Genomic DNA, 12592 nt, shown 5'->3' on the forward strand with positions numbered 1-12592 from the left:
ATCATCAAAAAATTCTATGTAGCTCCTTCCAGACCTTATTGAAAATATGTGTGTGCTTAACACTAATTGGTGGTCACACCTGGGAATAATTATTAATCCCCCAAAAGACCAAATCATTTCCTTTTTGACCAGTAAAAAATTAACTTTAAGGTTTTCCCATAACATCCTTAGACTAGTCCCTTCATTCTTCACTCAGAAAATTCATTGTACTTTTTTTTAAGTGACGTGGTACTCTTTCACACTAATACATTCAGTTTTAAGTACATTATTTTTATGGTTTTATGTTATTATTTAATGGTTTATTTTATTCACTTTAAATCTTATACTCTATGATTTTGGTCCATTGTGCCCTTGTCTTTTTATTTTCTGCTAAGCAAAGATCGTCTGTATCCTCTTATTTTATTCACACATACATTAAGTGGGCTTCCCAGTTACTGCTAGTAGTAAAGAACCCACCTGCCAATACAGGAGACTTAAGAGGCATGGGTTTGATCCCTGGATGGGGAAGATCCATTGGAGGAGGGCATGGCAACCCACTCCAGGATTCTTGCCTGGAGAATCCTATGGACAGAGGAGCCTGATGGGCTACAGACCACAGGGTTGCAAAGAGTCAGACACAACTGAAATGACCTAGCATGGAGCACACGTACACATTAAGTTACAAAGGCCAACTCAATCCAGGTTTTAAGATCAAATCCTGTTTAAGCCAGGAAACTGCTCTGTGATACTCTCTGTACTGTCAACTTATCTTCCACCAGCGGCTCTATAGTCTTGAGCTTTGTTCACAGAGATTGAACCTTGATCAAATGCCATAAATTTCTGTTCAAATACACCATAGAACAAGCAGGTATGGGAGTTACAAGTCATTGGTCTTGCTCTGGTCAAAGGAATTTTGCTATGTGACTGTGGTTTAGTCACTAAGTTGTGTCCAGCTCTTGTGACCCTGTGGACTGCAGCCTGCCATGCTTCTCTATCCATTGAACTTCCTAGGCAAGACTGCTGGAGTGGGTTGCCATTTCCTTCCAGGGGATCTTCCTGACTCAGGGATTGAATATGGGTCTCCTGTGTTGCAGGAGGATTCTTCACTGACTGAGCCATCAGGGAAGCCCTTGCCAATGGATTCTAAATACAGTTAATTATGGTAATTGAATGGTTTCCCTAAATTATTGAATAAAATCCCTCAACATTTTCCTCACGTCCCTTATGGTCTTTGTGTGTACACACTGGTTTGCTTAGCTCAAGAAACTCCTTTCATTTTTAATTATAAAAACTCATCCACAGATTGTACTGGGAAGAATGAACAGAATAATTTATCATTTCTTCACGATTATAATTTAGATTCCTTAATTTACTCTAAACACTACCCAGGTTACTGGAAGTTGTGTTGTTTAATTACAGTAAAACTAGCTTCTTATTTATTGAAGAGCTACATTCAAGAACTTTTGAAAATTGAAGAAGATAGAGAGACTTTAGGCAAGAGTTTAGAATGATATGGATACCAGTGTCCTTGGTTTGCCAGATTTCTGGCAGTTGACCCATTTACTGGATTAATCAAATGGAGTCAAATAGATAAAGCATGTAATTAAAAGTTGTAAATAGAGTAAGATGCCTAATACATAAAAACATCTTGTAATGGTCAAAAATGAGAAATCCTTATTCAGGTCTGTTTTTTTCTTTTCAGATATTGAACAAAATTCAAATTGTAGCCAGCATGATTATAAATTATTAATATAATTATTAGATAATTTCAAAATGAGATTACATCATAGCTTTAAGCAATACTTGGATATCAACCCAACTGCATAAATGAGGGATCCTAAGAAGGCAATTTGACTTAGCAGACCTTTACAGTCATAGAGCTATAATGAATAGACATAACAAAACCCAAATGAATTTCCTTACCTTAAAAGTCAACAACTGGCACATATTCAAAAGAACTAAATTATAAAAGTTCCACCTGTTCTTTATCCTAAAGCCAGTGGACTGACAATTATGTTTGTAGATAATGGAAAATGAAAGAATATTGGGGAAAAATACAGGATGTGTTTCAAATAGAAATGCCATAGATAAAACATTGATGGTGTTCTGAGGACATTTAGGTATCCTCAGTTCAGTTTAGTTCAGTCACTCAGTCGTGTCCAACTGTTCGCAAACCCATGGACTCCAGACCTCTATGTCCATCACCAACTCCCAGAGTTTACCCAAATTCATGTCCATTGCGTCAGTGATGCCATGCAGCCATCTCATCCTCTATTGTTTCCTTCTCCTCCTGCCTTCAATCATTCCCAGCATCAGGGGCTTTTCAAATGAGTCACTTCTTTGCATCAGGTGTCTAAACTTAGAGTTTCAGCTTCGACATCAGTCCTTCCAATGAACACCCAGGACTGATCTCCTTTAGGATGAACTTGTTGGGTCTCCTTGCAGTCCAAGGAACTCTCAAGAGTCTTCTGCAACACCACAGTTCAAAAGCATCAATTCTTCAGTGTTCTTGTCACATCCATATATGACTACTGGAAAAACCGTAGCCTTGACTAGATGGACCTTTGTGGCAAAGTAACGTCTCTGCTTTTTAATATGCTTTCTAGGTTGGTCATAACTTTACTTCCAAGGAGTAAGTGTCTTTTAATTTAATTGCTGCAATCACCATTTGCAGTGATTTTGGAGCACCCCCCCCCCCCCCCGCAAAAAAAAAAAAAAAAAAGTCTGACACTGTTTCCCCATCTATTTCCCATGAAGTGATGGGACCGTATGCCATGATCTTCGTTTTCTGAATATTGAGCCTTTAGCCAACTTTTTCACTCTTCTCTTTCACTTTCATCAAGAGGTGCTTTAGTTCTTCTTCACTTTCTCCCATAAGAGTGGTGCCATCTGCATATCTGAGGTTATCGACATAACCTCAGCAATCTTGATTCCAGCTTGTGCTTCTTCCAGCCCAGCATTTCTCATGATGTACTCTGCATATGAGTTAAATAGGCATATGAGTTAAATAGGCAGGGTGACAATATACAGCCTTGACATACTCCTTTTCCTATTTGGAACCAACTCCATGTCCAGTTCTAACTGTTGCTTTCTGACCTGCATACAGATTTCTCAAGAAGCCAGTCAGGTGGTCTGGTATTCCCATCTCTTAAAGAATTTTCCACAGTTTATTGTGATCCACACTGTCAAAAGCTTTGGCATAGTCAATAAAGCAGAAATAGATTTTTTTCTGGAACTCTCTTGCTTTTTCAATGGCCTAGCAGATGTTGGCAATTTGATCTTTGTTCCTCTGCCTTTTCTAAATCCAGCTTGGACATCTGGAAGTTCATGATTCACGTACTTTTGAAGCCTGGCTTGGAGAATTTTGAGCATTACTTTGCTAGCATGTGAGATGAGTGCAATTGTGTGGTAATCAGGGCATTCTTTGGCATTCCCTTTCTTAGGGATTGGTATAAAAACTGACCTTTTCCAGTCCTGTAGCCACTGCTGAGTTTTCAAAATTGCTGGCATATTGAGTGCAGCACTTTCACAGCTAGGTATCCTCACAGCTGTCCATTTTACGTTTGAACTAGGCACAAAGAAGTTGACAATTGTCATAGGAGGATAGCTCATTTGGTAAAGAATGTCTCTGCAATGCAGGAGACCTGGGTTCATTTCCTGGGTTGGGAAGATCCCCTAGAGAAGGAAATGGCAACCCACTCTAGTATTCTTGCCTGGAGAATCCCATGGACAGAGGAGCCTGGCATGCTAGAGTCCATGGGGTTGTAAGAGTCAGACACTACTTAGCAACTAAACCACACACACACACACACACACACACACACACACACACACACATCCTTCAGCTTAGATGCTACTGTCTAAAGCCTGAGTCCCACAGTTTTACATTATTTATACCTTGAAATATATAAAATCTACAATGTAGTTGTAGGCACTATCAATACTAATCACTCTCACCAATCACTCTTGGGCCTCTTTACTGATACTACTTGCAAACTGAATTGAAGATACATTTCTATGTAAAAGTTATTGCCAACTAAGTTGTTAAGAAAATATATTATTTTTGAAAATGTTTATTGATTCCCCATGCATAATTCAATTAGATGTGAATTTGGCAAAGTTGCCCAACTTAGAAGTCCTGAATACACTCTAGACCAAAAACTGAATGTGTAAAATGACTAAAGGATACAGATCCAATTACAGTCCAAATTAAAAGCTTTCTTTCTTTGATCGCCTACATTACATACTAAAGCTAGAAGTAAAGACTGAAAATTGAAATATTAATGAAAAATTAATTGAAATATTAATTAACAAGCTTAGCAAGACCTTTCACACCATGGCTCTATAACATCTATATCTGTAGTTTCAGTTCAGTTCAGTTCAGTTGCTCAGTCGTGTCCAACTCTTTGCGACCCCATGGATTGCAGCATGTCAGGCCTCCCTGTCCATCACCAACTCCTGGAGTTCACTCAAACTCACGTCCATGAGTCGGTGATGCCATCCAGCCATCTCATCCTCTGTCGTCCCCTTTTCATCCTGCCCTCAATCCCTCCCAGCATCAGAGTCTTTCCCAATGAGTCAGCTCTTCGCAAAGTACTGGAGTTTCAGCTTTAGCATCATTCCTTCCAAAGAACACCTAGGACTGATCTCCTTTTGAATAGACTGGTTGGATCTCCTTGCAGTTCAAGGGACCCTTAAGAGTCTTCTCCAACACCACAATTCAAAAGCATCAATTCTTCGGCACACTCATACTCTCACATCCATACATGACTACTGGAAAAACTATAGCCTTGACTAGACAGTCCTTTGTTGGCAAAGTAATGTCTCTGCTTTTGAATATGCTATCTGTATTAGTCATAAGTTTCCTTCCAAGTAGTTTACATAGAGTCAAAATTTGAAGATACAGATTTCAATAGAATTTCAGGATGTTTTTAAAATTAATATTCATATAATTTTCTGAAGTACTCATCAAAAATATCCTCTCCACCATAATTCCTTTTAGTAAATTTTATGTTATAACAGAACTTTGCTCAGTTTTTTTAGATAGTAGAGGCCTGTTTGTATTCACCTGGGAAAGTCAACAGTATATTTGGAGTGTAAAGTTTCAGATATCTACTAAGATGCTGCCATTTAGAAAAACAAAAAAAATTGTTTTTATGGCCTGGTTAGTCAACAAAAACATAATGAAATTCCCATAGAATTCTCATGTGATACTTTGATATGATAAGCACATGAACTTTTTTTTTCCCTCCTGGCCAAAAAGCACTTGCAAATGTCTTTACCTTGTTTATTAATTCTTAGATAAACAGATTTATAAGAATATTACTTAGGACCTAAGATGTTATTGTCACATTAGCCTTAGATGGCTCAGGTATTTTACTCTTTATCAAATGCTAAAAATTAATCCAAAAACAAGTCAAGCAACAGTTTCTGATGAAGTTGAGACATAGATCTATGGTACTGAGTGAGCTCTCTGAAGTGAAGTCCCTCAGTCGTGTCCAACTCTTTGCGACCCCATGGACTGTAGCCTACCAAGTTCCTCTGTCCATGGGATTTTCCAGGCAAGAATACTGGAGTGGGTTGCCATTTCCTTCTCCAGATCTTCCCGACCGAGGGATTGAACCTGGGTCTCCCGCACTGTAGGCAGACACTTTACCCTCTGAGCCACCAGGGAAGGCTAAGGAGCTCTCTAGGTCTTTCCATATTGGACATGTATTTCCCAGCAAAGAAATGATGATGGGTCTAAGTTATGTTTGTGGGGTTCTTCACTTCAGAATATGAGCATTTAAAGTATGAAAACATCTTTCACTTAATAAACTGAGTTGTAGAGCTTGTGCAATTCTTCACACAGCTAAACCTTGTAGGATTCGATTTTCTACAAGGAATTCTTAAGTAGGGACAACACTATAAGTAATGTTAGCCAGGAACATCCTGCTGAGGACATTTTAGAAATAAAGTCTCTTTCTCCTAGAAAATGGCTCTAATTTTATTAATTCTGAGGTCCAGTTAATGAGAAAATTAAACGTGATAACTTGGCTTCCTGTTTTCCCCCTTGAGGTGGTGTTTTCTACAGGCCATAGTGGTAAATGGATTTCATGAAAATTAATTTAACCCCTTCTTCTCAAGCTTCTATGTGAGATATCTAGTTTTACCAAAGAGCACTATCTCAAGACATGCTTTATTTCAAAAGTTTGAGCATTATGTAGCGAAATTATTGAAGTTAACAGAAACCATTCCAGAGCCATAAGTTAAGAAAATTTCTGGAATTAACAAGATACTACAGGTAAGAGGTCCCAGAACTTTCAGCCCTTTTTAAACCTTTAATGACCATATTAAGTTGATTGTTCTTATGTATAATCATGAGATTCACAAGAGGAACAAGCTTTTATGTCCCATACATTTAGCATTGATAGTAACATAAATTATTTGGCTGCTATTCACAAGAAAGAGATGCCACACTTAAGCAGTACTTATGCAATAACATGGTCACATCCACATCAGAATGTCATAACTTTCAAAGCTTTTCTTGGACACTGTAACTACAGTATATTTTCCCTATTTGAAAGATGTTAATAAAAAAATGTAGTAGCATCATTGAAAACAATTTTAGGTAAAACACTCCACTTGATAGTTTTCCATATGGCATAACCTTTGATAGCAATGTATCTAACATTTCCTTATTCATCATCTAAACAAGGGAGTTGTGTACCTCGTGTATAATTATCCATTCTCCCAACACTATCTACCACATGAATTTATTAAACTGACTGGAGAAAAGAAAGTCTCAAATTTCTCAGCAATTATTGATGCCACTAACCAATGTTTTTCATTTCAGTACTTGACAACACACGTTAACTTTTTGTTGATGGGCCATGTTTAAACACATGGATTTTAAAGACAAAGAATCCAGGATTCTCTAAGATTGGATATATGTTTGCCCATCAAAGCTTTTCATAGAGGACAATTTCTATATTCCAGATATATATAGAATAATTCATAAATGATAGAGCCAGTAATCCTACAAGCAGTAGATATGCCTATTATGTATTATACAGAGTTTGAAATGCTAAGAAAGTAGCATGTGAGCAGATTTTCTTAAGAAACTGTTAACCAGTCCTTCGTCTGCCCTCCTGCTTTATCTGTATTTAATCCAATGCTCTATGAAAGAAACACAATGCAAGTCACAGACAGAAGTCTTGTGTGTAATTTCAAACTTCCTAGCAGCCATATTTTAAAAAATAAAAAGAAAAGATAAGATAAAATATAACCCTATATTCTATTAACTCAATTACCCAACATTTCATATTTTCAATGTTTAATCAGTATAAAAGGAAATAAATATTTTATATTATTTTCTTTTAAATAAGCTTTCAAAATTTAATATGTATTTTGAACTTACTGAACATATCAATTATGACTAACTACCCTAGGAAGAAAAGTTATGACCAACCTAGATAGCATATTCAAAAGCAGAGACATTACTTTGCCGACTAAGGTCCATCTAGTCAAGGTTATGGTTTTTCCAGTAGTCATGGATGGATGTGAGAGTCGGACTGTGAGGAAGGCTGAGCATCAAAGAATTGATGCTTTTGAACTGTGGTGTTGGAGAAGACTCTTGAGAGTCCCTTGGACTGCAAGGAGATCCAACCAGTCCATTCTGAAAGAGATCAGCCCTGGGATTTCTTTGGAAGGAATGATGCTAAAGCTGAAACTCCAGTACTTTGGCTACCTCATGCAAAGAGTTGACTCATTGGAAAAGACTTTAATGCTGGGAGGGATTGGGGGCAGGAGGAGAAGGGGACGACAGAGGATGAGATGGCTGAAAGGCATCACTGACTCGATGGACGTGAATATGAGTGAACTCCGGGATTTGGTGATGGACAGGGAGGCCTAGCATGCTGCAATTCATGGGGTCACAAAGAGTCAGACACGACTAAGTGACTGAACTGAACTAAACCCACATTTCAAGTCTCAGTAGACGCGTGGTTAGTGGCTACTGCATTCTATATTGTAGTGACCAGACGAGGATGACTTGCACCCTCAGATCCACGTTCCCCTCGTAGCCGGTCCGAGGCACGATCCTCAGGAAGTTCTCCTGCTTTGGAGCAGACCTAGGACCCAGCGTAATCCCTCCCTCTTTGCGGAAACCTTGGTTCAGTCAGGCGTTTGAGGGGTCAGTCTGCCTTCGCAGCTCACTTGCTTCTTCTTAGTAAGCCTGCAGTGGGAGTTGGGTTTTGGAGCACAGGCTCCGAAGTTCTGCAGGCTGGGTTCGAATACTTGTTTTACCCCTTGCTTGCTTTGGGACCCAGGGCAAGTGAATTAAGTCTCCAAGTCTCAGTTTGAACATCTCTGAGATGGGTTATTTACACCGATCCTCATGAGGCTCGGAAGAGATAGCCCATACCCAATGTAAGAGAAACCCAAGTAAGATGGTAAGTGTTGCAAGAGGGCATTAGAGGGCAGACACACTGAAACCATAATCACAGAAATCTAGTCAATCTAATCACAATAGGACCACAGTCTTGTCTAACTCAATGAAACTAAGCCACCCCCGAGGGGCAACCCAAGATGGGCGGGTCATGGTGGAGAGGTCTAACAGAATGTGGTCCACTGGAGAAGGGAATGGCAAACCACCTCAGTATTCTTCCCTTGAGAACAACATGAACAGTATGAAAAGGCAAAATAATATGATACTGAAACAGGAACTCCCCAGATCAGTAGGTGCCAAACACACTACTGGAGATCAGTGGAGAAATATCTCCAGAAAGAATGAAGGGATGGAGCCAAAGCAAAAACAATACCCAGCTGTGGATGTGACTGGTGATAGAAGCAAGGTCCGATACTGTAATGAGCAATATTCCATAGGAACCTGGAATGTCAGGTCCATGAATCAAGGCAAATTGGAAGTGGTCAAACAAGAGATGGCAACAGTGAACGTCAACATTCTAGGAATCAGGGAACTAAAATGGACTGGAATGGGTGAACTGAACTCAGATGACCATTATATCTACTACTGCGGGCAGGAATCCCTCAGAAGAAATGGAGTAGCCATCATGGTTAACTAAAGAGCCCAAAATGCAGTACTTGGATGCAATCTCAAAAAAGATAGAATGATCTCTGTTCATTTATAAGGCAAACCATTCAATATCACAGTAATCCAAGTCTATGCCCCAACCAGTAATGCTGAAGAAGCGGAAGTTGAACAATTCTATAAAGACCTACAAGACCTTTTAGAACTAACACTCAAAAAAGATGTCCTTTTCATTATAGGGGACTAGAATGCAAAAGTAGGAAGTCAAGAAACACCTGGAGTAACAGGCAAATCTGGCCTTGGAATGCAGAATGAAGCAGGGCAAAGACTAATAGAGTTTTGCCAAGAAAATGCACTGGTCATAGCAAACACCCTCTTCCAACAACACAAGAGAAGAGTCTACACAAGGACATCACCAGATGATCAACACAAAAATCAGATTGATTATATTCTTTGCAGCCAAAGATGGAGAAGCTCTATACAGCCAACAAGAACAAGACAAGGAGCTGACTGTGGCTCAGATTATGAACTATTACCAAATTCAGACTTAAATTGAAGAAAGTTAGGGAAAACCGCTAGACCATTCAGGTATGACCTAATCAAATAGCTTATTATTAAACAGTGGAAGTGAGAAATAGATTTAAGGGCCTATATCTGATAGATAGAGTGCCTGATGAACAATGGAATGAGGTTCGTGACATTGTACAGGAGACAGGGATCAAGACCATCCCCATGGAAAATAAAGGCAAAAAAGCAAAATGGCTGTCTGGGGAAGCCTTACAAATAGCTGTGAAAAGAAGAGAAGCAAAAAGGAAAGGAGAAAGGGAAACATATAAGCATCTGAATGCAGAGTTCCAAAGAATAGCAAGAAGAGATAAAGCCTTCTACAGTGATCAATGCAAAGAAACAGAGGAAAAGAACAGAATGGGAAAGACTAGAGATCTCTTCAAGAAAATTAGAGATACCAAGTGAATATTTCATGCAAAGATGGGCTCGATAAAGGACAGAAATGATATGGACCTAACAGAAGCAGAAGATATTAAGAAGAGCTGGCAAGAATACACAGAAGAACTGTACAAAAAAGATCTTCATGACCCAGACAATTACAATGGTGTGATCACTCATCTAGAGCCAGACATCCTGGAATGTGAAGTCAAGTGATGCTTAGAAAGCATCACTACGAACAAAGCTAGTGGAGGTGATGGAATTCCAGTAGAGCTATTTCAAATCCTAAAAGATGATGCTGTGAAAGTGTTGCAATCAATATGCCAGCAAGTGTGGAAAACTCAGCAGTGGCCACAGGACTGGAAAAGGTCAGTTTTCATTCCAATCCCAAAGAAAGGCAATGCCAAAGAATGCTCAAACTACCACACAATTCCACTCATCTCACACGCTAGTAAAGTAATGCTCAAAATTCTCCAAGCCAGGCTTAAGTAATATGTGAACCATAAACTCCCTGATGTTCAAGATGGTTTTAGAAAAGGCAGAGGAACCAGAGATCAAATTGCCAACATCAGCTGGATCATGGAAAAAGCAAGAGAGTTCCAGAAAAACATCTATTTCTGCTCTATTGACTATGCCAAAGCGTTTGACTGTGTGGATCACAATAAACTGTGGACAATTCTGAAAGAGATGGGAATACCAGGCCACCTGACCTGCCTCTTGAGAAATCTGTTTGCAGGTCAGGAAGCAACAGTTAGAACTGGAAATGGAACAACAGACTGATTTCAAATAGGAAAAGGAGTATGTCAAGGCTGTACTTGTCACCCTGCTTATTTAACTTCTATGCAGAGTACATCATGGGAAACTCTGGACTGGAAGAAAAACAAGCTGGAATAAAGATTGCCGGGAGAAATGTCAATAACCTCAGATATGCAGATGACACCACCCTTATGGCAGAAAGTGAAGAGGAACTAAAAAGCCTCTTAACGAAAGTGAAAGTGGAGAGTGAAAAAGTTGGCTGAAAGCTCAACATTCAGAAAACAAAGATCATGGCATCCGGTTCCACCACTTCATTGGAAATAGATGGAGAAACAGTAGAAACAGTGTCAGACTTTTATTTTTTTGGGCTCCAAAATCACTGCAGATGATGACTGCGGCCATGAAATTAAAAGACGCTTACTCCTTGGAAGAAAAGTTATGACCAACCTAGATAGTATATTCAAAAGCAGAGACATTACTTTGCTGACTAAGGTCTGTCTAGTCAAGGCTATGGTTTTTCCTGTAGTCACGTATGGATGTAAGAGTTGGACTGTGAAGAAGGCTCAGTGCTGAAGAACTGATGCTTTTGAATGATGGTGTTGGAGAAGACTCTTGAGAGTCCCTTGGACTGCAAGGATATCCAACCAGTCCATTCTGAAGGAGATCAGCCCTGGGATTTCTTTGGAAGGAATGATGCTAAAGCTGAAACTCCAGTACTTTGGCCACCTCATGAGAAGAGTTGACTCACTGGAAAAGACTCTGATGCTGGGAGGGATTGGGGGCAGGAGGAGAAGGGGATGACAGAGGATGAAAAGGCTGGATGGCATCACGTACTCGATAGACATGAGTCTGAGTGAACTCCAGGAGATGGTGATGGACAGGAAGGCCTGGCATGCTGCGATCATGGGGTCACAAAGAGTCGGACATGACTGAGCGACTCAACTGAATTGAACTGCATTCTAATTGCTTAATTTCCCCTGGTCATTTTCTTAGGCTAAAAACTAAGAATGAAAATAACTTCGATATGAATGAATAAGAATCAATGCTCCACAATAATGTTTTGACACTCTTTACCAAAAAAAAAAAAAAAAAGACGGCAACAAGTAGTAGAATTACCTTCTGAACACATATAGCTCTATTAAAAACTTCTTGATGGCATGATTAAATATTGGGAAACTTCATTTAAGTTGAGTTCAGTCACTCAGTTCAGTTCAGTTTAGTCGCTCAGTCGTGTCTGACTCTTTGCCACCCCATGAATTGCAGCATGCTAGGCCTCCCTGTCCATCACCAAATCCCGGAGTTCACTCATATTCACGTCCATCGAGTCAGTAATGCTATCCAGCCATCTCATCCTCTGTTGTCCCCTTCTCCTCCTGCCCCCAATCTCTCCCAGCATCAAAGCCTTTTCCAGTGAGTCAACTCTTCGCATAAAGTGGCCAAAGTACTGGAGTTTCAGCTTTAGCATCATTCCTTCCAAAGAAATCCCAGGGCTGATCTCCTTCAGAATGGACTGGTTGGATCTCCTTGCAGTCCAAGGGACTCTCAAGAGTTTTCTCCAACACCACAGTTCAAAAGCTTCAATTCTTCAATGCTCAGGTTTCTTCACAGTCCAGCTCTCACATCCATCCATGACTACTGGAAAAACCATAGCCTTGACTAGATGGACCTTTATTTGCAAATTAATGTCTCTGCTTCTGAATATTCTGTCTAGTTAGGTCATAACTTTCCTTCCAAGGAGTAAGCGTCTTTTAATTTCATCACTCCAATCACCATCTGCAATGCTTTTGGAGCCCCCCAAAATAAAGTCTGACACTATTTCCACTGTTTCTCTGTCTATTTGCCATGAAATGATGGGACCAGATGCCATGATCTTCATTTTCT

The sequence above is a fragment of the Budorcas taxicolor genome, chromosome 6 (genome assembly GCF_023091745.1).
Source record: "Budorcas taxicolor isolate Tak-1 chromosome 6, Takin1.1, whole genome shotgun sequence".
Classification (NCBI taxonomy): Eukaryota; Metazoa; Chordata; class Mammalia; order Artiodactyla; family Bovidae; genus Budorcas; species Budorcas taxicolor.